We start from the raw sequence: 17,995 nt of genomic DNA on the forward strand, positions 1-17,995 counted from the left end.
TTTGGGTCATGTAGAGGCCTTCAGCCCAGGATCCCTTCCCCAGCAAAGGCCCTGAGGAGGGGGGGGTGCTTTTCTCCCGCGGGGAGCAGCTATTGTGCAGCCGGCAGGGGCCGGGAGTACTCCTGGGGTTCCACACTGTCCTCAGCTCCTCTGGACCTGCTGACCCTCCAAGTGTTTTGAGGGCTCTGAACTGGCAGCAGCAGACTTCCTGAGGAAGAGTTTAGTGATTTTTTTAATTCGGTTTTCAAACTCTGTGGGTATAAAAAGTACTAACACCAAATACAGAAAATATGTTGTGGTTTAGTTGCAAAGTTGTGTCCAAATCTTTATGATCCAGTGGACTATAACCTGCCAGGTTCCTCTGTCCATGGGATTTTCCAGGCAAAAATACTGGAGTGGGTTGCCATTTCCTTCGCCAAGGGAATCTTCCTGGCCCAGGCATTGAACTCAAGGCTCCTGCATCTCCTGCATTGGCAGTGAGATTCTTTACCATTCTTTACCACTGTGCTACCTGAGAAGCCCCTCGAGAAAATATACCTAAAATGAAATGATTGGATTAGAAATGATTAAAAATTAAAACGGTCCACTGGGACTTGATCCAGGGCACAAGAGGCACATACCTGAAAACCACTGTGTCTGATCATGTCCCAGATAAGTAGACAGAGGTGGGGCCTGAAAAGAAAGAGCAGGAGGAAGGTGTTGGCAGATATAGAGGCACAGCTCACATCTCTTGTTTTTCATCATTTTGAGTAAATTTGGGGTTAGGCACAAAACGGTGTTTTAAAGGTCAATAATGCTACAAACAATAAATGCTGGAGAGGGTGTGGAGAGAAAGGAACTCTCCCTACACTGTTGGTGGGAATGTAAATTGGTGCCGCCACTATGGAGAATTGTCTGGAGGTCCTTAAGAAACTAAAAATAGAGCTATCATATGACCCAGCAATCCTACTCTTGGGCATATATCTGGACACAAACATGATTTGAAAAGACATGCATCCCAATGTTCATTGCAGGTCTGTTTATAATAGACAAAGCAAGGAAGCAACCTAAATGTCCATCAACAGACAAATGGATAAAGAAAATGTGGTACATATAAACAATGAAATACTACTCAGCCATTAAAAAGAGTAAAATAATGCTATTTGCAGCAACATGGATGGACCTGGAGATTATTATACTGAATGAAGTAAGTCAGACAGAGAGCGACAAATATATAATATCAGTTATGGGCAGAATCTTAAAAAGACGATAGAAACGAACTTATTTATAATACAGAAACAGACTCACAGACTTACAGAATAAACTTATGGTTACCAGGAGAGAAGTGTGTGTGTGGCGGGGGTGGCGGCGGTGGGGGGGGGAGGGGGATAGATTGGGAGTATGGGATTGACATGCATTCACTGCTATATTTAAATATTTATAGATAACCAACAAAGACTTCCTATATAGCACAGGAAACTCTGCTCAATACTCTGTAATAACCTAAATGGGAAAATGATTTGAAAAAGAATAAACACATGTATCCACATAACTGAATCACTCTGCTGTACTCCTGAGACTAGTTCAGCATTGTTAATCAACTGTACTCCAATATAAAATAAAAATTACAGAAATGAGTTCAGTTATGGGTGACTGAGATGCACTGAACACCGGGATGACCACTTGCTGGAGAAAAAGAATGAGGGGCTCTCTTTAAAGACCCCTAGTGCTCTGATTCCATCCATGCCTCGCCCTCCTGGGCAGAACCCTGTGGTTCTGAGCTGTGTTTCTGGTTCCCTTGCCTTTTTTGCCTGGAGAATTCCAAGGACAGGGGAGGAGCCTGGCAGGCTACAGTCCATGGGGTTGCAGAGAGTCAGACTTGACTGAGTGATTAACACACTTTGCCCTTCTTTAAAGCTTTATTTCACTTGCTTGTATCCCTACATAATAGATTGTGTCATTTACATGTCTTTGAACTTCATAGAAATGGAGTCACACTCTGTTTTCCTCTCACTCTGTCACCTGCTTCCTGCCCCCCACCTCTGGCCTCCTGAGATTATTGAGTGTGGTTCTAACCCATTCATTTTTACAACACAATAGGGCCCTATTGTAGAAATAATCCAACTTTGTGTTTCCAGTCTACTGATGATGAATCATTTGGATGTCTCCTCATTTTATTTTATTTTATTTTGGCCACACTGAGTGACTCACTGTGGATGGTGACCGCAGCCATGAAATTAGAAGATGCTTGTTCCTAGGAAGAAAAGCTATGACAAACCTAGACAGTGTATTAAAAGATAGAGACATCACTTTGCTGATAAAGATGCATATAATCAAAGCTACAGTTTTTCCAGTAGTCATGTACGATGTAAGAGTTGGACCATAAAGAAGGCTGAGCACTGAAGAATTAATGCTTTCAAACTGCGATGCTGGAGAAGGCTCTTGAGAGTCCTTTATACTGGAAGGAGTCAAACCAGTCAATCCTAAAGGAAATCAACCCTTAGTATTCATGAGAAGGACTGATGCTGAAGCTGAAGCTCCAATACTTTGGCCACCTGATGCAAAGATTGAGGGCAAGAGAAGAGAATGAGATGGTTGGATGGCATCATCAACTCAATGCACATGAGTTTTAGCAAACTCCGAGAGTTAGTGAAGGACAGGGAAGCCTGGCATGCGGCAGTTCCTAAGTGTCACAAAGAGTTGGACACGACATAACAATTGAACAACAGCACATCAAGAGGCTTGAGGGATCTTAGTTCTCCAACCACAGTTTGAATCAGCACCCTAGGCAGTGAAAACTCAGAGCCTCAACCACTGGACTCCCCCAGGGATTCTGGGGTGCCTCCTTTTGATGTTAGTAACAGAGCTTGGATGAACATTGAACATTCTTGTACTTGGGTCCAAATGTTTGTCCTTTAATTCCTCACAATGGCAGTCCCTCCCATTCTCAGTTTTATCACCGAGTCCTGGTCACCTGCATGCTGGGGGAACCCCCTGAATGATTTTTCTACCCATCTTTACTGTATGTCTGGTTTCTACAGAGCTCTGCCCTAGCCTTTCCTAACCGAGGCCCATGGTCATCTGGGTTCAGGCACCTCTGAACCATCCTTGGCTTGGTGATGACTTTCCTTCTGGGAACTAGCTGATGCTTGTTGTCAGGAGATGAACTCCTTAGACTGGGGCTTTGGAGCTGCCCCTACTTGGGACACACTTTCTGATTTTCAGTACTTCAGCTTCCCTATCTGTTAAATGGGGAGAGAAACGCTTGCCCTGTCTAACTCAGAAAGTGAAACTGAAAGTCACTCCATGTGTCTGACTCTTTGTGACCCCATGGACGTCCATGGAATTCTCCAGGTCAGAATGCTGGAGCGGGTAGCCATTCCCTTCTCCAGGGGATCTTCCCAACCCAGGGATCAAACTCAGGTCTCGCACATTGCAGGTGGATTCTTCACCACCTGAGCCACCAGGAAAGCCCCAAAATAAATACCAAGCCCACCTCCAGGAGATCCTACCTAGGAATCAAACCTGAATCTCTTACATCTCCTGCACTGGCAAGTGGGTTCTTTACCACTAGCACCACCTGCGAAACCCCTCTAACTCAGAAGGTTGTCACAAAAAGCAACTGTTGAAAACTGGCTCCCCAAATATCATCAACACAGTCTGCTGGGAAGAGCAAGTTAAGTTTATTGCTTACCAGGTAAGGAGGAATCTCACTTTGCAAAGTTTCCCCAGGGGCTCTGAAGGGGCAAGGTAAGGTCAGAATTTATCGAGTTGGAAGTGTGGCTTCAGGCAAATCATTCAATGAGGAGACTTGATTGGGACTGGGTAAGAATCACGACACAACTTTCCATGATTGGTGGGAGCAGTTAAGACGAGGATTTTAAAATAAGCCAAGAATTCAAGGGATTCAAAGAATCTTAGGAGGCAAACTGTCCATTGGTACTTTCCACTGAAGAGTTGATGGGTGTTTCAGCAATTCCTTGTAATGATCAAACCATTTTCCTGGACAGAAGACTCTGGGGAGCACAAAGGCAAAGACAGGGGAAGAGTGAAGTCACCTTAATGCAGACAGAGGGGTCTGGTTCCCAGCTGACTGTCAGTGAAGATACTTTCCATTCCCTAAATCCAAGCATGGGCTAGGAAGAATAAAGGTCCTTGAAAAGTCAATGAATTAATGATATTAATAAATATGTCTTTATAGAGAACAGACTTGTGGTTGCCAAGGGGGAGGGGGAATGGAGGGGGGTGCAGTGGGAGTTTGGGTTTAGCAGATACAAACTAGTATATACAAGATGGATAAACAACGAAGTCCTACTATATAACCCAGGGAACTAGATTCAGTATCCCTTGATAATCCATAATGGAGAAGAATATGAAAAGGAATGTATGTATATGTATAACCCAATCTCTTTGTCCTACAGCAGAAATGAACCCACCATTGTAAATCAACTATACTTTGATTTTTAAAAAGTCTCTAACTCTGGAAAGCACTGTTGGCCAGGTGTGGAGTGACATGACTTTACTTTGCACAACCCAGAAATACAATACCTAGAGAGGTAGAATCCTGAGTGCAGGGCCAGGGAGCCTGAGACATGATGATAAGGAAGCTTGAGGTCCCCTCCTCTGTGCTCTGGTCATCACCCATGCCATTTGGTAGGGTCAGGGGATATGTGCGGAAGTCTGTGACAGAGATGTTTCTGTTCGTGGGGCTCCTGCCACCTGAGGCACCGACCCTCTTTGCCAGACTGATGAAAATGACAGCACACCAAAGTCCCTTATGATGCTTTAAATGGAGCTGGAAACCAACTAGCTCTTCCTTCATCTCCATGCTGCTCCTAACCCCCCAGACTGTGGACCATGTGCTGCCTCCTCTGGGTTCCTGGCAGCTGTATATTGTGCACCCTAACACCCCCTGCTCACAAGGCCGTCTCCCCCATCAGACTGGGAAGGCCAGACTGGGACTCCGATTCACCGCCATGTTCCCATGTCCAACCCAAAGCAGGCGCTTAATAAGTTTTTGCTGAATGGATGAGGTGCTTCTCTGTAGGGGATGGTGAATTGCATTTTCCTCAGACCCACTCTCTGAGACTCAGGTTCCTCTCATTGTCCTTATCTGCCAGTGCTGAGATTTGCTGGTGACCTTCAGGAATCCCCTTGTACGCGTGAGAATCTGAAGAAGAAGTGGACCCAGTCTTCAAAGCCATTCAGATCCCCTTTCCAGTGGGGACTGGCTGTGGGGATTGCAGGAGACCCTTCTATCTTCCCGTGGCCCCAGCAGGATCCCTCTGGGCTCTGGCAGCTGCATGGATTAGCAGGCCAGCCACATCTCTCCCCAGTTTCCTGGACCCAGAGGATGAACCAGTTATTATAGAAACTCAGCAGCATTAGCCAGGCATTCACGACATGCAGGATTTGGCACCGCTCTGCAGTTTGGATAATGTTTTTCTCCTGTAATCAGCAATTGACAAAGCTCTCTGGCTCCAAACACAATGTCAGAGAAGGCATGTGGAATAGGTTAGGAAAAAACGTTAGCTCCAGGCCAGGCTCAGTACCTCCCTGACAAGTGGGAGAGGTGCTGATGTCTCTGAGGCTTTTGGACAGACCTAAGTGGGGGCATCAATGGAGGGTCTTTAACTTTCCTACAGTCTCTACCAGAATCTCCCCCATGTCATCTCCCCAAACATGATCTAGATTAAAATGTGCACAAATGCTGTCTTTTTCTTTTTTGGTTTTGGCTATGCAGGGTCTTTGCTGCTGTCCTCGGGCTTCTCTTATTGTGGAACACGGGCTCTAGAGCTCCCAGGCTCAGTAGTTGAGTTTCTCAGGCTTTTCTAGTTGTAGCGCCAGGCTTAGTTGCCCTGTGGCAAGTGGGATCTCCGTTCCCAAACCAGGAATGGAACTTGTGTCCCCTGCATTGGGAGGTGGATTCTTAATAACTGGACAACCAGGGAAATCTCTTCACAAATGCAGTTTCATGGCAAATCTTTGAATCTCTCTTCTACCCCGTTGATGTATTACCCAGGAATTCTGAAGCTTGTATCAGCATCCTCTGTGCCAAAGTTCTGCTTCCTGGCTGTTTGTTCAGCCAGGTTAGCAAGGATTCCAAATTGTACATGGTAACATTCCCCTGTGACTGTGAAAATAATTTTTTTTTTCTTATAAACAAATGATCTCACATGACTTCATCACACAGCTACCCATTTCTTTCATTGCCTTTAACATCCATCTCAAATGTTTTCTTCTCTCGTCTCATCTCCTGGGACACTGCTGCCATAGTGTCAGACCACTAGGCAGTTTATTATGTATCATTCACTACTTTTCCATTTCATAGTTGCTTGTGTCTCATGTCACTCCTCCCTGGAGGAAAGCCTCCCCAACTTTACCCTCAGGGTTACTCAGACTAAGTTTAACTAAATACAGGCTAATGGTACAATTTCCCAACACATAAGGAAACAAGTCATCATGAGTGAGAATCAGCAGAAACTTGAACAGCAGACATAGATCTCCTAAGATTTCAGATTGTGGATCAATTAGATACGGATCACTAAATAATGGTACATGGAATTTTTAAAAAGCATTTAAAATGAACAATCAAAAGAGACTTCCAAGAATAACCAGGTGTGTGTGTGTGTGTGTATATACATAGGCTGCACTTTGCATGATGCAGGATATTAGTTCCCCAACCAGAGATAGAACCCATGTCCCCTGTATTGGGAGCAAGGAGTATTAACCACTGGACCACCAGGGAAGGCCTGACCAGGTATATTTTTTAAAGAACCAATTAGAACTTTAAAAAATGAGAATGACTGAATGAAAAGCAGATGATTAGACACAATCGAAGATAGACTTGATCACAACAAGGACTGAGTGGAAAAAAGTAGCTAGTATGCAGCACAGAGAGATGAGGAGAAAAGCCATGAGAGATTAAGAAACTCAGAAGACTGAATGATAAAGTCTGACACAGGTTTAATTAGAGTTCCACAGCAAGAAAAGGGAATGGGGAGAGGCAATGGGCTTCCCATGTGGCACTAAAGGTTAAGAACCTGCTTGCCAATGCAGGAGCCTCAGGAGAAGTGGGTTCAATCCCTGGGTTGGGAAGATCCATCCCCTGGAGAAGGAAATGGCAACCTGCTCTGGTATTCTTGTTTGGGAAATCCCATGGACAGAGGAGCCTGGCGGGCTACAGTCCATAGGGTTGCAAAGAGTCAGATATGACTCAGTGACTAAGCACCATGTTTGAAAAGATAATGGCTGAGAATAATCCAAAACATACACAAGTTACAGGGAAAAATCCACATGATGATCTTAAAATCCAGGAAAAAGCATTCAAGAAAAGTCAACAACAACAACAAAAGAAATGTCAACAGTCATCAATGCTAAGAAAGTTCAGCAAAACTAGGAATAGGAGGAAAATTCCTTAATCTGAGTGAATTAGTTTTTTAGAGCATCCTTTACAAAGCACCACAGACAAGGGCACTCATGACAGAAAAACTCTCTCATAGTTCTGGAGGCCAGACATCTGAGATCAAGGTATAAGCAGGTGGTTCCTGCCGAGGGCTCTGGTAGAATCTGCTCCAGACCTTTTTTCTTATAGATGGCCATTCTCCTGTGTCTCTCCAGACTGTCTTCCCTCTATGTGGTTAAGTTTCACCTTTTTATAAGGATACCATTTATACTGGATTATTCCCCATCCTGCCCCTGCCCCTGGCCAATTACTTCATTTTAACTTAATTACATCCATAAAGATTCTGTCTTCAAAACCAGTCACATTCTGAGGTACTGGGGGTTAGTACCTGAACATTTGAATTTGAAGGGGAAGCATAATTCAATCTATAACATAAACTAGGAAACTCATCTGAGAAACCATCTTTTTTAAAAAAAAAAAAAAAAGAAAAAGCTTTTTATTTTGTATTGGAGTATAACTGATTAATCGACTTCCCTGGAGACCCCAGTTCTATTCCTTGGTCGGGAAGTTCCCCTGGAGAAGGGATAGGCCACCCACTCCAGTATTCTTGGGTTTCCCTGGTGGCTCAGACGATAAAGAATCTTCTTGCAATGTGGGAGACCTGGGTTTGATCCCTGGGTTGGGAAGACATCCTGGAGGAGGGCATGGCAACCCACTCCAGTATTCTTGCCTGGAGAATCCCCATGGACAGAGGAGCCCGGCGGGCTGCAGTCTGTGCGGTTGCAAAGACTTGGACATGACTGAGCGACTTAACACAGAACAGCACACAGCTGATTAAGAATGTTGTGATAGTTTCAGGTAAACAGCAAAGGGTCTCAGCCAGACACATACATATATCCATTCTCCCCAGACTCCCCTCCCATCCAGGCTGCCACATAATATTAAGCAGAATTCCCTGGGCTATATAGTAGGTCGTTGTTGGTTATCCATTTTAAATATAGCAGTGTGGACATGTCGATCCCAAATTCTCTAACTATCCCTTCCCAGCTTCATCCCCCAGCAACCATAAGTTCGTCCTCTAAGTCTTTGAGTCTGTGAGAAACCATCCTTTTAAGTTGGGAAAGCAACTGGGATCCTCATCATTACTGCCTTATTTAATATGAAATGGGTGGTCTTAGCTAACGCAGACCCCATGGACTGGAGCCTGGTGTGCTTCAGACCATGGGGTCACAGAGAGTTGGACATGACTTATGACTAGACAAAGCTAATGCAGCAAGACAAGAAAAATAAATAAAATGTAGAATTAAAAACCAATGTCATCATTTGAAGATGATATTACTGTTAATATATGTGCTGTCCAAAAGAAATATAAGGCATATATATAAGTAAAAAATTTTGGTAACCACAATAAACAAGTAAAAAAGAAGGTAAAATTAATTTTAATACTATATTTTATTCAACCCTGTATATTCAAAATGTTATTTCAATATGTAACTAATATAAAGGCTTATTCATGAGATATTTTCACTTTTTCTTTGAAATCTAGTGTATATTTTAAACACATGCACAACTCACTTTACCCATATTTCTGGTGCTTGGTGGGGGACCAATCCTACATGAAGTATTCTACTGCCAAAAAAGAAACTTAAATGAAAGCTGGATCTAGGTCTGTCCTTTCACAGGAAATACAAAAGAAAGTTGCTCAGTTGTGTCTGACTCTTTGTGATCCCATGGACTACACAGTCCATGGAATTATCCAGGCCAGAATACTGGAGTGGGTAGCCATTCTCTTCTCCAGGAGATCTTCCCAACCCAGGGATCGAACCCAGGTCTTCCACATTGCTCGTTCTTTACCAGCTGAGCTACCAGGGAAGCCCACAGGATACAGAGGAACAAGTTAAATTACACCACAGGAAAGCAAACCACATTCTCCATAGGACAAATGACCTGGTTTCTAAAGCACATCACAGTTGTAAAAAAAAGAGGAAATCAAAAGAAAGGAGTGGTTGGTAGAGGAAAACAGAGACTTAAAGGACCTGACATCCTACCACAATGTGACTTCAGATCCAAGCAAATTAAACGTAAAAAACACTTCTGATAAAAAGCAGAGAAATGTACATGTGAACCCAGTATAGATGATATTAAGGGATTACTGTAAATTTTGTTCATTGTGAGGATGGCATGGTCATTCTGGCAACTGAATAATGCCCCCCAAAGATACGCCCATAACCTAATCCAGATCCAAGAGTATGTTACTTTCCATGGCAAAAAGGCACTTTGCTGGTGTGATGAATTTAAGGACCTTGAGATGGGGTGGTCTTCTTGGATGACCTGAGTGGGCCCAAGGAAATTATCATGACTTTTAAAATAAGGGAGGCAGGAAGGTCAAAAGCAGAGAAATGTGATTTAGAGGCTGAAGTGATGCAAGGCTGTAAGCCAGAGAATGAACAAGGCATTGGAAGCTGGAAAAGGCAAGGACAATGGTTAACTCTTAGAAGCTCCAGAAGGAATATGGCCCTGCCTACACCTTGATTTTAGACTCATTCTGGATTCCTAACCTCCAGAACTATAAGATTATAGTGTGTACAGTTTTAAGTCACTAAGTTGGTGGTATTTTGTTACAACAGCAATAGGACATTAAAAAAAAAAAAATATATATATATATTTATTTATTTAGACTGTGCTGGGTCTTTGTTGCTGCATGGGCTTTCTCTAGCTGTAGCGAGTGGGGGCTACTGTCTAGTTGCGATGAGTGGGCTTCTGATTGTAGTGCAGAGCTCAGGGCGTAGGGCACACTGGCTTCAGTAGCTGCAGCATGTGGGCTGTAGGGCATGGGCTCAGTAGCTGAGCACGGGCTTAGTTGCTCCAAGAAACGTGAGATCTCCCCAGACCAGCTATCAAACGAGGGTCCCCTGCATTGGCAGATAGATTCTTTACCACTGAACCACGGGAAGCCCACAGTAGGACATTAATACAGTTGTCGTTGTTTTTTTTTAAGGCCTTGTCACTTAGAGATGTAATGAAGCATTTGAGGGTGGAATGACACAGGATTTACTTTAAATATCCCTCAAAGGAAAAAAAGTGCATGTGGTAGGAGCTAAAACAAAGTTGGAAAAACATTGATAATAGCTGAAGCTGAATGATGAGTTTAAGGAAGCTTGGCATACCATTATCTCTACTTTTATGCATGGCTGAATGTTTCCAGAACAAAAGATTTCAAAATGTGTCAGAGTCTCCATGCAGATGAGAAAAATGAAGTGAATAAAGCTGGAAAAAAAAACAAAACAAAAAAGGCCAAAACATATTGTCAATGGTGTGACCCTGGATTCTACCCCAGACCCCTTCTGGGCTATGCTGTGCTGTGCTCAGTCGTGTCTGACTCTTTGCAACCCCATGGACTGTAGCCTGCAGGCTCCTTATTCCATGGAATTTTCCAGGAAAGAATATTGGAGTGGATTGCCATATCCTTCTCCAGGGGATCTTCCCAACCTAGGGATCAAACCTGGGTCTCTAGGTTCTCCTGCATTGGGAGGTAGGTTCTTTAACCACTGAGCCACCTGCAAAGCCCTGAGCCAGTCAAAACCCCGGTGGTCTCATTTGCTTCCCAATTTTATATCTCAAGCCATACCCTCCTGTGAGCTCCAGATGCACATTCAACTGCCAGCTTGCTTCACCCTTGGAGCCAGTGAACGTTCAGACTCAGCATGTCCATAGAGTGATTGCCAGGATCTACTGTAATGTGGGCAAAGCTAGGTGCATAACAGGGTTTGTAGCATGCTGGCTTTTAAGCCTAAGAGAGGGCGGCTAGATGTGAATACACAAAGTAAATACACATGTATGTATCTGCATTTATTTATGTATTTAAGGAGAAAACAGACACGGTCCCAAAAGTACTACTCTTAACTTACCTTACTCTCCCTTCTCCCTTCTTCTGCTTACTTGGATCACCCCAGGGAGAACCTCCACCCCCAGGTTCTTGCTGCCGCTTTGTCTTCAGGGGACCGTGTCTTTCCTGTCTTGGAAGATGGAGCTCCCATCTCCCAAGTTGCTCAGGTCACAACCTTGAGGTCAAGGTCAAACTTTAACTTTTCTCTCACATGCCAGATCCAATTCATCAGCAATTCCTGTTAGCTCTGCCTTCTAAAAAATAATAAAAAAGGAATCCACCTGCCAATGCAGAAGACACAGGTTCTAGCTCTGGTCCAGGAAGATTCCACATGCTGCCAATGCAAAGCAACTAAGCCCATGCCCCATAACTACCACTCAATGGACATGAATCTGAGCAAACTCCGGGAGATAGTGAAGGATAGAGGAGCCTGTCGTGCTGTAGTTCATAGGATTGCAAAGAGTTGGACATAACTTAATGATTGAAGACACACACTGCCTTCTAAATACATATAAGCTGGGTTTCCACCTTCACTCTCTTGCTCCCCACAATGTTATGACCCACAAGATAGGTGGACTTCTTGGTGGGGCCCTGGAGGGTCTGCTCTGGCCCTTGGCCTTTTCTTCTTTTCTGGAGAAAGTTTGTTTGAAGATGAGTATTCTTGCTCTGCAGGGTTGGCTCTGGGCTCCAGAGATGAATAAAGCCATGGCATTTACTTCAGTCTACTTTTGCTTTGCCTTCCCCAGTGAAGTGTTAAGGACCAGCCAGGGCCAGTTTCCAAAAATTCCTTTGATTATTTGGAAAAAGCCTTACACAATTTCACCAGAGGGACCCCAGAAATCAAATGCATAGTCAGCATAGGGATGTGCTGAACAGAAAGTTCAAATTCAGTGAATAGGGTGGTTTTGGTCAATTAACTAGTAAGGGGCCTTCAAGGCTTCCCTCATAGCTCAGTTGGTAAAGAATCCACCTGCAATGCAGGAGACCCTGGTCCGATTCCTGGGTTGGGAATGTCTTCTGTAGGAGGGATAGGCTACCCACTCCAGTATTCTTGGGCTTCCCTTGTGGCTCAGCTGGTGAAGAATCTGCCTGCAATGTGGGAGGCCTGGGTTTGATATCTGGGTTGGGAAGATCCTCTGGAGAAGTGAAAGGCTACCCACTCCAGTATTTTGGCCTGGAGAATTCCATGGACTGTATAGTCCAAAGGGTCACAAAGAGTTGGACATAACTGAGTGACTTTCACTTTCACTTTCAAGGGGTCTTCAAAGACTGTAATGTCTTTGCTGGTCCTGGGGGGCCCCCAGATGATCTTACCTGAATGCAGGGATCTTGGGTGAGTCTAAGCTCTCGGGATGGGCAACTGGGTTAGGGCTGACTCCCAGGTCACCCTGGGCTGCTACTGGACAATTTGAGAATTTTGCTGCTGTAATCTCTAAGGTTGGGCTGATTGAAAGTGACACAAAGGTCCACGGTGACTAAGGTTTCATGAAGATTCTTATTATTTTCAATGAGTATTTTAAAGACATTATTTATTACATGGGGGACTTCTGAGAAATCACTCCCTTGTTATTCTTATTGTTTGCTCTGTGTGTGTTCTAAAAGTGCAGCTAACTTACCCTCAAGTTTATTTCTTTAATAAGTTCATATTGCCAAGCTTCTAAAGACCCAAGGGTCATTAATGCCAGACGCCATCCCTTCTTGGGTAAATCCCCTTCCATAAGAGACACAGTTGCTGTACTTGTTACCTACCCTGGTAGGGAGATGCAGTGTTGGGAAGACTGCAAAGCCTTAGTTCTTCAAGAGGGAGAAGTTCCTAAGCAAAGGCTTTGGAGTCTGAACTGGGTCCTATTGTCTTAAACTGGGATCTTCCTAGGTGGTGCTTGTGGTAAAAAACCTGCCTGCCAATGCAGGAGATGCTGGAGATGGGGTTTGATCCCTAGGTCAGGAAGATCCCCTGGAGGAGGAAATGGCAACCCACTCCAGTATTCTTGTTGGGAAATCCCATGGACAAAGGAGTCTGGTGGGCTACAGTCCATGGGGTCACAAAGAATCAGACACGATTGAGCACGCATGCACAAAACACATCTTAGACTGGGTTCCCTTGAAACACTGCAGCCTTTGCCTGGGGAGTCTCTGGGGAGAGATGCCCAAGGCAGTGAGGAGGGCAGGACTGAGCACAAGGAGATGGCAACTCCATCTCCTGCAACTGAGGTCCATCCTGCCTGAAAACTCTGGTCCCAAATTGAGGCAAGAGGGCTGTGCCTATGCATCCCCGCATCACCAGTGGGGGATGGTTACCTGCCATGAAGGGGGGATCTGGTCTGTATTATCCAATACACCTGGCCGCCACTGACACATTTATATCACCCAAGAAAGCTGCTGAATCCCTGCAAGCCTCAGTTTGCTCATCTGTAAAATGGATTAAAAGATACCCTATCTTGTCTTAAGGATTAGAGATATTAAGATCCTAGCATAGTGCTAGTGTGGCTAATAATATGTAAAATATGCACTGATTACCATGACTTAGTACAAAATATCTCAAATATTTTCACATAAATTACCTGCTGAAATGACAATATTTTGGATATACTGGATATATACTGGATATACTGGGTTAAAGTATTAGTCAAAGAATCACACACGAATGAGTGACTGAGCTGACTGATTAGTCAAATTAATCCCACCATTTCTTCAAAATTTTTTAAAATTAAATTGATTAATTTATTTTTGACTGTGCTGGGTCTTCATTACTGCAGGTGGGCTTTCTCTAGTTGTAGCCAGTGGGGGTTACTCTCTAGTTGCAAGAAGTGTGCAGGCTTCTCTTGTTGTGGAGCATGGGCTCTAGGTGCCCAGGCTCAGTAGTTTTCTAATGTGGGTTTTAGTTGCCCCACAGCATGTGGAATCCTCCGGGACTGGGGACCAAACCCATGTTTCCTGCCTTGGCAGGTGGATCTTTACCCACTGGGCCACCAGGGAAGTCTTTTTACTTTTTATAATGGTGGTTACTAGAGAATTAAAATTACATATGGGAGGCTCATTAGATTAATACCCCTTATTTATACTTAGGTAGGAAAGACTATAGTTCAGCTCCTAGACAATGTCCTTGGCAATTCCATCATTTCGTTAATGACATACTAGTTAACAATTAATCTGGTGTGGACTGGAGATAAAGAGAGCCAATGTGAGCTTTTGATGAGTCTTTTATTATTTTTTGAAATGAATTAATCTTATTTAATTGTATTAACTATAAGGGGAAAAAGCCTACCAACATTGGTCCTTCACAGTAATGAGTAATAACATTGTGTTATTATTGGGAGATTAGAACTGACATGTACACACTACTGCATATAAAATAGATAACAAATAATGACCTACTGTTTAGCACAGGGAATTCAACTCAATATTCTGTAATGGGAAAAGTATCTAAAAAATAGAGTGGATATATGTGCATGAATAACTGATTCACTTAGGTGTACACCTGAAACTAACCCAACAGTGTAAATCAACCATACTCCAATAAAATTTTTTAAAAAACCATTATATTACCCCCCAAAACTGGGTTCAACCCTTGGTGGGTGTTGAGCCAAAAGACACAACCAAGCCGAAGCCTAGGAGGAAGGAGGGTTTATTATCTGTAGCAGGTGAAGGAGGACATGGAGCGTTTTTCCCAAAGCAGTGTCTCTGATGAGTCTTTTGAGTGTAGGTTCTAATTATCTCTGGAAGTTTTGTGTTTCTAACTTAGCTGAACTGGTTGCCTGTAATTCACATGTTACAGATAGATTATGCTGAAAGGATTTTAAGGTAGATTGCAGGGCACTTCCCCAGTGGCTCAGACAGTAAAGAAACTGCCTGCTATGCAGGAGACCCAGGTTCAATCCCTGGGTCGGGAAGATCCCCTAGAGAAGAGAATGGTTACCCTCTCCAGTATTCTTGCCTGGAGAATTCCATGGAAAGGAGCCTGGTGAGCTACAGTCCATGGGGTCACAAGTGGTTGGACATGACTGAGTGATTAACACTTTTACTTTCCCTGGTGGCCCAGTGGCTAAGACACTGCAGTCCCAATGCAGAGGGCCTGGGTTCGATCTCTGGTCAGGGAACGAGATCCCACATGCTGCAACGAAAGATCCAAAATTTGGAAACAGACCCAGCATTCCCTGGTGGCTCAGACGGTAAAGAATCCACCTGCAAAAAAAAAAAAAAAAAAAGAATCCACCTGCAATGCAGGAGACCTGGGTGCGATTCCTGGGTCAGGAAGATCCCCTGGAGGAGGAAATGGCAGCCTACTCCAGTATTCTTGCCTGGGAAATGCCATTGACAAAGAAGCCTAGGATTGCAAAGACTTGGACATGACTGAGCAGCTGACACACAACACAGCAAGACCTGGGGCAGTCAGATAAATAAAAAAATAAATTGCAGGCATTATCCCCACTTTTCAAGCCCTTTGCTCTTGAGACCACAGTGTTATAGCTCCAACTGAGTCTGACAAATATGTTTGTAATCACATTCTGTTTAAGGAAACAAGAAATTAAGCGCTCAGTTTTAGAAAGCATTTCATCCAAAATGTTTAACATATTTATCCCGGGAGCTTAAAGGGAACTTGCATTTTTGCCAAGCAGCTCCTTCTCCATTGATGTTAGAATTGAGACTATTTTACTGTACAGAGCAGCTAACACACCCTCCCACTGTTTTCTCTTTATAAAGAAAACATGAATTAGTGACCTGGAAGATCTGAATAAAAATCACATAAGGAAATCATTGTTTTGAGAGTTCTTTTCAGCTTAATTAATTCACTTTGGCTGTCCAAATTCTTTCTAGGTCTGCAGGCAATTTTCAAGTAAAATGTTATGACAAAGTTCATACCAAAGATCTGGGGCAAGGATGGGTGTTTGTTGAGCTGTCAGCTCAAGCTAAACAAATGCCAACAGAGAATCCTTAGGCAAATTAACTTTCCCCTGAACGGGTTCTTTTATGTCATCCATCTGCATTCATTCTCGCGGGTACTTTCAGATGGGGCTAGCAAGTTAGATACACATGAATGAAGGAAAATTGTTTTTTAAAAAAATCAATGGGTCAATTTAAGAAAAGTTGATCCTGGTCTAAATAAGATTCTTTTTCTATCTATTTCAAGGATTCTAAAAATCTATTTCAATTTCCTCTCTCAATTTGCAAGGAGTCTGAATATTTTTTGTTCTCTAAAATCTTAAATGGAGAGGGAGTGATAAATTGGGAGTTTGGGGTTGACACATACACATTACTATATATAAAATAGATAATAAGAACCTGTTGTATAGCACAGGGAACTCTACTCAAAACTCTGAAGTGGCTTATATGGGAAAATAATCTAAAAAAGAGTGGATATATGTATTTGTATGATAGATTCACTTTGCTATACACCTGAAACTAACAGAATATTATAAATCAGTTCTACTCCATTAAACATTTTATAAAAAGTTAAATGGAATTACCATATGATTTAGCAATTTCACTCCTAAAGTATATATCCAAAAGAATTGAAATCAAGCACTCAAGCAAATACTTCAACACAAATGTTGAAAACAGTACCATTGTTGTTGTTTAGCTGTCAAGTCGTGCTGACTCTTTGTGACCCCATGGACTATAGCCTGTCAGGATCCTCTGTCCATGGGATTTCCCAGGCAAGAATGCTGAAGTGGGCTGCCATTTCCTTCTCTAGGGGAATCTTCCCGACCCAAGAATCCAACCCACATCTCCTGCAATGGCAGGCGGATTCTTTATTGCTGAGCCTCCAGGGAAGCCCAGCAGCACCGTTAATATCAGGCAAATGGTAGAAACACCAGAAATGTCCATCAACAGATAAACAGAGAAATAAAATGGACTATGACTCATGCATAGAAAGAAATGAAATACAATGCTACAAATGGATGGACCTCAAAAAAGTGTGCTAAGTGAAAGAAGCCAGACATAAAAGTCATATACAGTATGAGTCCATTTATATGAAATATCCAGAATGGGTAAATCAACATAGAAACAGAAAGCAGAGTGGTGCTTGCAGGAGCTAGAGAAAGGATGGAATGGGAAGTGATACAGACAGGAGTTTCTATGGGGGTTATAAAAATATTCTGGGACTAGACCAGGGTGGGGGATTGCACATCACTGTGAACATATTACATGCCACTGAACTGTACTCTTTAAAAAGACTAATTTATGTTATGCAAATTACACCTCAGTTTTTAAAAATCTGTCACCTTTTCTGTAACCATATATTTGACTGTCTGGGAAATGGAATTTTCTGAAAATCCAAACCACCTTTTCTGAGCGTCTGTCATTAATAGGTCTCCTGGTCCAACCTGGACTCTTAGACATCACAGCAGCGAGACACAAACTCATCCCTCTTTCATTGTGAATCCTTTAATCCCTCCACTGATCAGCTATTTGCAGTTACCCTGGCTCTTGTATAAAGCTTTTAAAATTCTGCACTGTGTTTTTTTGACCACTGGATGTCATGAGCGCACAACATATGCTTCAGCTAGACACTGCATTCTTAGGGGAACATGGCTTCATCCACTATGGCAGCAGTTCTATGACCGTGAAGAGGGCACCAGTAAAGTAATCAGGTTATGAGCTCTTGAAAAGTTTGAAAATACAGGCGATTGAAGATAAGCAAAAACACAGCACTGGCTTCCTCTTAGTTTTTTTTCCAGCATATTTCAGTGGATTAGCTGTTATGGGAGGAAAATCAAAGTCTA

This window comes from Odocoileus virginianus, chromosome 11 (assembly GCF_023699985.2).
Source record: "Odocoileus virginianus isolate 20LAN1187 ecotype Illinois chromosome 11, Ovbor_1.2, whole genome shotgun sequence".
Classification (NCBI taxonomy): domain Eukaryota; kingdom Metazoa; phylum Chordata; class Mammalia; order Artiodactyla; family Cervidae; genus Odocoileus; species Odocoileus virginianus.